The 10,595-nt window shown below is 32.2% G+C and overlaps 1 pseudogene; it reads right to left on the reverse strand.

Annotated features, from left to right (window-relative positions):
- On the reverse strand, positions 2,044–6,252 carry LOC109228654 (annotated as a pseudogene).

The following is a 10,595-nucleotide window of genomic DNA, read 5'->3' on the forward strand; positions in this document are numbered from 1 at the left end:
CTAAAACCTTCACCCTGAAATCTTGGGTGATGATGATAATTTATTTTAAACAAAGAGATAATACATAAATTACCCATCAAATTTGTCCGGAAAAATCATTTACACATCTTAACTTTACGGGCGACCTATGTCTCCCCTATTCTTGTTTGGGGTGAATTTAATACCCCATTGGTAACACTTAGTCAGTCTTGTGGTGGGGTGTGTAGTACACGCGCGCCACGTGTCAATATCTGCTCAAAAACGATTTTTTTCTGTTTTTACAAAAAAAAATAGTTTTTACAAATTTGTTTTTCCAGTTTTTACAAAATAAAATTCTTTTAAAAAACTGAAAAAATAAAAATAATATTTTTCAAAAACGAAAATATTTTGTTGAAAATAATTTTTTCAGTTTTTAAAAAACAAAGATATTTTATTAAAAACGATTTTTTTTTTCAGTTTTTTCAAAAAAAAAAATAGTTTTTACAAATTTGTTTTTTCAGTTTTTACAAAATAAAATTCTTTTAAAAAACTGAAAAAATAAAAATAATATTTTTCAAAANTTTTAAAAAACTGAAAAAATAAAAATAATATTTTTCAAAAACGAAAATATTTTGTTGAAAATAATTTTTTCAGTTTTTAAAAAACAAAGATATTTTGTTAAAAAATGATTTTTTTCTGTTTTTACAAAAAAAAAATTAGTTTTTACAAGTTTGTTTTTCCATTTTTTGCAAAAAAAATCTTTAAAAAACTGAAAAAATGAAGAAAAAAAACTTTTTTCAAAAGCGAAAATAATTTGTTGAAAATATTTTTTCAGTTTTTAAAAAACGAAAATATTTTATTAAAAACTGAAAAAAAAATTCTGTTATTACAAAAAAAAAATCAATTTTTACAAATATGTTTTTACAAAAAAATATTTTTTTTAAAAAAAAATGATTTTTGCAATTGTGAGAGGAAGAAGAAAAGGTGGAGAGACAAAACAAAAAGAGAAAAAATAAGAAAAAAGAAGTAAACGAAAAAGGGGCCCACACAGTAAAAATTTTTCCCTCTTACACGCGAGATTGGGAGAGTGAAGCTACTCTCTTTGCCACGTCACCATTTAGGGTGGTCTTAAATTCACCCCAAACAAGAATAGGGGGGACATATGTCGTCAGTAAAGTTAAGGTGTGTAAATGATTTTTCCGGACAAGGTTGATGGGTAATTTATGTATTATCTCTTTTAAAAAAGAGATTGTTTTTCTTTGGGGAGTTGCATTCTTGAATAAGGAGAAGGAAGCATGAGGGGTTATTAAATTTTGCACGTTCATGCTCCTAAGTGTGCTATTTGTACATAATGCCCCTTTACAGTTTTAAAATAAAGAAAATGACCTTTTTAGATCTCTTATGTGTAAAAGACAGATGAATTTGAGGTGCCTGTGGCCTTGTTGAATCCTTCAATTAATTTCATATTGAAAGGACCACCTCTGAAATCTGTAGTTCGTATAGAGAAGGAAAAAAAGGTAGAAATGGATAAGAGTTGGCTCCAAAATGGGTTTTTGAGAAAATTTCTCTGAATTCGAGAGGCAGCTCATTCTCCTCTTTTATTTTGAAATCATCACATGTCAAAAGAACTTCTTTAAGTATAATAATGTTGCACGATGGCCCTAGATGAAATTCAATTTCTATGATCATATCCTATTGGAAGTGGAATTAGTAGCTGATTTGGATTTTGGATTCTGATGTGAAATTATACTTAGTGGACTACTACAATGCAGTCTTGCTACTGCTGTTTTTGCTAGTCTGCACCCAAGTTTTATCTATAGAAAATCGAAGCTTCCCTTTGTTTGGCAATAAAAACGGCAGCCCGGTGCACTAAGCTCCCGCTATGCGCGGTGTCCGGGGAAGGCCGGATCACAAGGGTCTATTGTACGTACCCTTATCCTGCATTTCTGCAAGTGGCTGTTTTCACGGCTCGAGCCCGTGACCTCTTGGTCACATAGCAGCAACTTTACCAGTTACATCAAGGCTTTCGTTTATCTGGCAATGAAATGTATAAAAGAGAGTTGAAAGCAATTTAACTACTTCGAGTTTAGCAGGAATCCCAAAGACAGTAACTTTATTCATAATCAAAGAGCAATCTCAGGCAAGGATGATACATTACACTTAACATAAATCTTAAAGAATGATGATAACTAAATACAACCATGTTTGTTTAACAAGTCAAAGAATGACCAGAAAAACAAATGACTCGCTTATACAATTGGAAGAATGAAACAAACCAAGAATCATATAATCACACTCTGGTATCCTAATAAAAATAAATAAAAAGGAAATAATCTAGCATTTAGGTAGATCTGGTGGTGGAGGAGGTAGCCTAGTTGATGGTGTTGGCCCATTTTCAACAACAAAAGATGTAGCTAATCCCCAAGGCAAGTGAACATCCAAATGACAATGCATCAACCATACACCTACAATTTCCAAATTAACAATTAAAACAATCAATCATCACCTAAAAAATCAACAAGATAGTCAATATGATCCTATAAGTGGGGTCTACCTGGTGTCGGTAGAGATGATATTTCTGATAGACCATCGATTCAAGAATATAATTTCAATATCAAGTTAATGAATGCATTATATATGTACCTGGATTATTAGCTCGGAATCTAATGACAGCCCATCCTCCGACTGGAACACCAATTGTGTTACGTTCTTGAGGATTGAAAAGGTTAAATTTTTTCCGATCAACTGCGGGATTATAATTTCCAAATCCTTGAGCCAAGACATAGAAGTTAAATCCATGCAGATGAATAGGATGATTTTCTATCCCAATCAAAGCAGTATTTTGGAACACAATCTCAACTGTGGCATTGAACTTAACTTTCTTCACTTTAGTAGACTTTGTAGTCATTATAATAGCAGGATTCATGCTATTATTAGAATTTGTGTAGTCAAATTTCAGTGGTGGTTGGTTAGGGAAATCAGTAGTGTAAACTCCATTCACGTTGTGGAAAAATGCCTCCAACATTGAAATCTTGTCAGGCAATTGGAAAGATGCATTGTTCATACTAGCAGCAAATCTTTGTCCATTTGGGCCTCCACATGTTGCATTTCCTGGTCTATTACAAGCAGTTAGGCCCAGCCCAATAGTAATAAACATGTGCTCATCCACTTTACGAGGTGGAGGGATCCAAAATGGCCCAGTTACAAGCCCAGTTATATTGGTGAAGAATTTATGGGCTGTTGGCGTGTCATTAAAGGCTGGTAAAATTGGCATTATTGGATTTGATGTTTGTGCACCTTCATATATTATAATTCCTCTTGTGGTTGTGTTGTCAAATGGTACCCCGGCTGCACTAGCGTAGGGGTTAGCCGCCATGTAGTACGACGCCGGCGCTTGATCGGCCGTCAAGAGGACGTCGGTCGTCTGACCTGGTCCGGTGACGACTACGTCCGTAATGTAAGGATCAGTATAAGCAGCATCAACCGCGACAACTTTCATTTTATGGTTTGCGATCTTAAAAAAGAGCTGGTTATTGAGTGCAGCATTGATGATACGAAGGAGATATGTTTTCCCTTGTTTCACTGTCAACTTGTATGTTTCTAATAAAAATAAAAAACGGAAAATCCAAGTTAGCAAGAAGAGAAAATAGAAAAAAATCACAAATTAATTAAGAAAATCTGATTAGTATGTAATTCTTACGATTAACAGAGCAAGGGTAAAGATCGCCTGGCCATCCATTAATGGTGTAAGCATCAGAGTTATTAGGTGCAGCACCACTGGCTAGTCCTTCATTCTCCACGTCCACAACATTGGCATTCCACCATTCTCCTGCATTAACAAATCAACATACTTCTTCATTTGCTAGTTTTATCTATAGGTAAATTTCACTCCATATATTTGTCAATTCTTGTAGCAGTACGTAGCTCAATACATTAGCAAAAATATCTCTATGAGTTACTACTTACTATTCCATCCGTCCCACTTTACGTGATGCGATTCAGAATGCAAAAGTCAATCATATCTAAATTTCGGTGAAAATTCATAATCTTTAAGTTTTTTTAAAAAAATAAATAAAATTCACATATTTAGAAACTACTTAAAAAGTACTATGAATCACAATAATTAACAATTTAAAATATTTAACCGATACAAAAATAAGTGGTCAAAGAAAAATTTCTTTGACACTCCAAATGGTAATTGCATCACATAAAGTGGAACAAAAGAATTACTAAGGACTCGTTTGTCCATAAAATTTTGTATGTTTTTGGAGATTTTTTGGAAATTAGTTTTTCAAAAAAAAAAAAGAATTTCGGAAAAACTATTTTTTCCCACTCACAAAACTACAATATCTTTTCAAAAAGTGAAATGCATGTTCAAATATAATTTCAAATTCCAAATATCATTTTTCAACTTTATTCCAAATGAAGTACTTTTAAACAAAAAGAAATTGTAAACTCATAGTTATAAATATTTCTAGTCTCATATTTCTATAAAATACTAAGAAATTGAAGAATTAATTTGAAGAAGGTGAAATTACCTAAGAGGATAGGGACTTCTCTGTAAGGTTTAGGGAAATGATAAGAGTTTCCTTTTTTGGGTCGAATAATGAGTGCACCATGAACCGTGGCTCTAAGCCATGAAACATGTGCATGCCACCAAAGAGTCCCTTCTTGACCCGTTACGTTAAACTTGTAGGTGTAGCTATGTCCGGGTCGGATCGGGCACTGGGTCGCAAATTCGGGTCCATCAGCCCACCCACTCAGTAGCTGAAAAACTCCATGCCTGCATTAATTAGTTTTTATTAATCACGTCATTCCATGAATATGAAATGAGATTATCTAAGTTCAACTCCCTTTGCTTTTACTATTTTTGTTAAACTCTTTTTCTTTAACTAATTGGAGGGTGATAGTGCTGATAGCGATAGTTTCCATAGATATATTAAATAAAGATCACTGACTATCTATATATTATACTACTATTATTGAATATTTGAATCGACTTTTTTATGTTAACGTAATAGCATTTTTGTGATTGTTTAGACACGAAAATCAACTACTTTACACGAGTGTAACATTATGAAACCAAAAAACAAAACAAAAAAGAAGTGGTTGGTTTTATTTGTTTGATTTCTTTCTCTCAATTTTTTTTTTTTAACAAACTACGTGTTTATTTTTTTTTCCTATTAAAATATTGAAGGACTTACCAATGAATAGTGAGATTATAAGGTGAAAGGTTGAAGACATGAACAACAAGGGTGTCCCTTCGTTTACACGTATGGTTGGACCAGGAAGACTTCCATTTACAGCAGTGATCACTTGTCTGCGGCACAGTCTCGTTATAGTACGGTTTTGCACCTGTAAACAATCAATATCATAAAAAAAAAAAAATCACAATTAATTAATTAGAAGTTCTATTAAAATGTAATTCTCGTTTGCCACTTTTCATAACTATTCAAATTAGACGAGGTGCAACAAGTAGAACAAATAGTTCCATGCATGTGTGTGTGTGCGGAGTATTTAGTAGGAGTAGTATGTATATTGAAAATGCAATAGGATATATAGTTTGAAGTAGGGTTTAAGCTAAGAGTTCATGAGAAAATGAATTGCTATACGTATTTCTTCCCGAATTTGAAATTTATGAGATCGTACAGTAACCTCAAAATAAAACACTTATAAAAATAACTGGGTCCACTGTTATTAGTGGAACCTTGGAACAATGGTGAAGTTGTTTCTGTGCTGACCTATGGTCAGTTCAAGCCGTGGAATCAGCCACTGATGCTTGGCATCAGCGTTAGGCTGTCTACTTTACACCTCCCTGTGGGAGCCTTTTCGGCTGATCTTGCGTGAACGCGAGATTGCTTTGTGCACCGAACTGCCCTTATATTTTATATATATATATATATATTATATATTAATATATATATATATATATATATATATATATATATTATATATATATATATGGTCTAGGAAAAAGCTATTGAATTCATATGAACCCATAACAGACCCTCTAGATCCGTACCCGAAATTAAACAAGGTAATGTCGTTCTATGAAGAGTTGACGAGCTAGCTATTTTAATTTGCATGGGAAATAAAGAAGATAATTACTACGTACATGAAAAGAATGCTCAACAACTGCAGCTGAAGCCAATGAGGAGTAAGAAGCTAGAAGAGCTATTATGGTGCAAGCAAACAAGAAAACCCGATGCCCCATTTGATTTACAAAAAAGAAATATACTACAATTCAATTGTAAGGCTAGACCTTGAAGAATTTGGTGAAGAGAAAATGAGAAATGAATGCCTTTAAATAAGGAGGAGTTTGTACACCTACAAAAGCCACAGGCGTCAGTATTTTCTAATTAAGAAATGTACGTAATACAATTATTTGTTTTCTTCTTCATTATTTCTTCTTCTTTTTTTGGAATTCTTTATCCTATGTCTTAGCTAGCTAAATTTTACGTATTTCATCTTAATTTCCTAAGCTCCCTTTCCTTATTATGTGGTCTTGATATATCTATTTATTTGCCAAACTTTTCCACGATTGCGTGAAAGACTTTGTTTAAGGCAAAGTGATCATGCAATTGAAAAATGTGTTTTGAAAATTATTTGTAGATAATTAATAATTTCGCAAAGGTTCGTTATAGAACAGCTTGAGTTGGCCATCAAATAAGTGCTAAACTGAATAAGACTTTTTAGCTGATAGACATATAATTTAAAGGAATTTTGTTGTATTGAGGAACATCTTCGTTCAATTTGACTGTTTCGTCTATTAATTTGTTTTTCTAAGTTTTTTTTATTTAGATTATTCTTAGGCTTCTTTTATTTAGATTAGGTAGCTTCAATTGTCGTTAAGTAGTTGAGGTTATATTGACATTTGTAACAAGCTAGCATTCTACGTATTCTTTTCTGCTATCGATCTTTTGTTGCCCCATAGAGGGGCAGGGACTTTTACTCAGTCCAGACTAACTTAATATAATTTTTTTTTTTTAAGTAAGTGTTATTCACTCTGTTGCTTACAAATGCTTCATTATGCTTAGTCTGCGTCATTTGAGATATATATAATATATATATCACAATCCAGTGGCATAAACAGAAGGGGTTAAATCAGGGGCGGCTCAATGAATTTTGTGGCCTAAAGCCAAAATATACTTTAAAAACGCCCTTAAATTTTCATAAACTCCATATTATAGTGAGACACAAAAGAAACCTACATGACTTTGATCTAGTGGTAAGAGTGCAACACGTGATGAGGTTAGGCTCACATCACGATTTCGAGCTCTCCCGTGGACAATAGCATGATATTTAAGTGAAAAAGGGCAGAGGGGCGGACTCATTATCCATCGATTCGAATCTTATGCCGCTGCCCTCGAGAATTTCTTAGCTAAAAAAGATGAGACATAAAAGAACTTGCTTTCTGATATATGGATCAAACAAATACGACAAAAAGAAATAGCTAACTCAGAGAATCTATCCGAGTTGAAATTAAAGAGTGAAATCGTCAAAAACATGAAGAAAAAAAGTGTACATAAAAAAAAGAATTAGAATTGATGAGAAGGTAAATATACCGTTTAATTTAATAAGCGAGGAAATTTGTAATTATTTACTCACTATGTCATACAACCTCAAGCAAATTTAAAAAAATATAAAAAATTGAAATCTTTTGTTAATAATTATTGTATAAATTATCTGTTTTATGTAATATTAATATACTAGTAGTATTTTATTATTTTGGGGCTTTTAATATTTGGGAGCCTAAGGCAAGGACCTCATCTACCTTACGTTAGAGCCGCCTCTGGGTTAAATAGAAGTGAAATATTATATATATGTTAAAGTACATTCTTTATCCTCGTATGAATATGGCTATTTTCTTGATTAAGGTAATCGAACTTTGTAGGGATATTATCCCATTTCACACGTACCAACCAACTAATTACAAGCTTTAATTATTAATTGGAAAATAGAACTTTGATACCAGTAAGTTATCGATAAGGTGGCACCCAATAATAAAATAGCTATTGGGTGCCATGGTTGAAATGCCAAGATTCCAAGCGCAAGACCCGGCATCAAGACTTAATTTAATTTTATTTCCTATTATTCTTGATGCTTCCTCTCTCTTTGTCCAATCCATTTTTATTGCTTATTTAAATTATATATTTGCTTCCTTTTCCTTTTTTGTAGACCTTCAAAAATTGGTATGAAGGTGATTTTAATAATTTTCTCTTCTTTATTCACCTATTTTTTTAATTTTTAATTTCTTTTAAAATGATGGAAGCAATAAACATAACATTAATCTAGCTACGTGTAGATTGAAGGGGTGTCTTTGCTAATTTATAATTTTCTTTTATGTTTTTTACTCACATTATTCACTAGGATTCGGATCGAGAGAACTACATCGAAATGAACAAAACTAATATGGTTTGGTGATCACATATTTATTTATACACCAAAAATTGTGTAAATCGAATCGAATTAATTCAAGTAAATCGAACTAACCCGACCCGAATTAATTCAAAACGGATCGAACCGCTTAAAGTACACCTTAATTCAATCTCCTTCACTAGTGGTAGATTTTATTAAAGACAATGGCACCCGTAGTTATCAAATCCTGGATCCGCATCTGCTTAGCTAATTAGATTACTTGGTCAAGGACTACGTACATTTGACAGTAATTTTTTTTCTAATACATTTGACAATTTGTATTAGCAATACTTCACATTCTGCGTCGTTGTTCTTTTTCTTTTTTTTTCTTTTTCTCACGAAGGGAGAGATGCCATTATACTGGAATATTTGCTTGTATTCGATGTTTACATCTAAATCACATAATTTAATTTTAGCAGTTTCAAATTAAAGTAAGAATATATATTAGTTAGTTGATTTGGAGTAAAAATCGGATATGGATAAGTTTTTACGATATTTAAAATGTAGGGCTTGTGAATATACTTGTAAGGCCTTAATGAATGTTAATCTCGTCGCTATAAAATCCATGTATTTTCATTTCATGCAACTAATCATATATAAATGCATATACTCAGTGCATAATTATATTCCCGACACGCAGTATTCACTGCCCTAGACAATTTCTATGTTTTGTCAATCTTTATAATTAGAATTAGAACTAGTCATATGATGTGCAAACGCAAACTACCTGGTGTGGACTCCACCGTTCTAGAATGAAAGATAAATTATTATATGGTTGATGGATGGTCAAATCATATGCCCACGGGAATGACCGTAAAATAACATTTTATGTTATGGAACATTCAAAAATATTTAGTATATAATATTTGAGTATGATTTTCATTCAAAATTTAAACTTTGACATGGTATTTTTTTCTACTCATAATATTATAAATGATAAGTGGGAATAATATTATTTATATATTTTATTTACGGTAAAAGGTGGTTTCTTAGTTGACATCTTCAAGTATGTCACAACCAAATTTTAATTAATTCTATTTGATCGTAATCTTCTCTTCAAATATCTTAATTAGAAGACTTTGAATAATGGATACTAGGATTAAGGATAGGGACCAATTCTTGTTATATATGTTGGTTTTTCAACAATTGTAGAGGGAGTAGGAAGATAGTTGAAGTATCAAAACCAGCTTGCTTCTACTTCTCAACCAATCACATTTTTCTTTTATTTGAGACTGAAAAACTATACATTTGAGACTAAAAAAATAGACAGCTAGCGGGACAGGAGGATAATAATAATAATAATAAGGAAAGGAAGAGAATAACTCAGAATCTCTTTCTAAATTTCACTTCGTTCCAACGATACTCAACGAAGAGATCTATGCCAACATCATCCCAGCTTTTATTTTCAGCTATGTTAGGTGGACTTTCCATATTATCGTATTTTTGTCGATTTCTTCAAAATATACTATTTTTGACAGAACCGATACATATGTGAGGATATTTTCGAAAAGTTAGCCAAAATCATAGTAATATATAGTAATAAGTATATAAAATAGTGAATTGTGTTTAATCACTTATCCATAAGGGTCCTAATTAAGGAAAAATGACATGCATGGTGTTACACGTATTTCTGGTAAATATCTACTTGTGTTACTTGCTTTCTTAGAGAATTTATCTTTCATCAACTTGTAGAAATACATGATAGTGAAGTAAAGAAGCATAAAAAGACAAAAAATTAGGACTAAAAGAGAAAAATAATTATTCAGTGACTTAAGTTTTTCATCGAGCGTTTGGTTGATTGTATTAAAACTCAGATATACAATGTATAACTTAGACTTGTATTTGGTCTAAAACTGTATAAACTTTTGTTGACAATTATACCCTTGAAGTTGTGTAGGGCTTTCCTATTTCATGTAATTGTATTAAAGAATAATCAACACCAAGTTATATTTATATTAACGATGTCCTTGGTCACGACCAGAGAATTATCAACCACCCCATTTTGGGAAAAATGAAAAGAAGAGTGAAGGTTCGAAAATCATGGCTTTCTTCTTAGCCAAATTCTTTTGCCTTCCATTTCTCCCCCTAAGTTTCTCTAGCTTTATCTCACCTTTGAGAATTCATCTACTGCCCCAAATTAGATTGAAAATCCAGATTCAAGTTTTTAAAATTGCAACAGAAGAGTAGACAATGGAAACCCTATTTCATTTCTTTCTCCA

Source organism: Nicotiana attenuata, chromosome 7 (assembly GCF_001879085.1).
Source record: "Nicotiana attenuata strain UT chromosome 7, NIATTr2, whole genome shotgun sequence".
Classification (NCBI taxonomy): Eukaryota; Viridiplantae; Streptophyta; class Magnoliopsida; order Solanales; family Solanaceae; genus Nicotiana; species Nicotiana attenuata.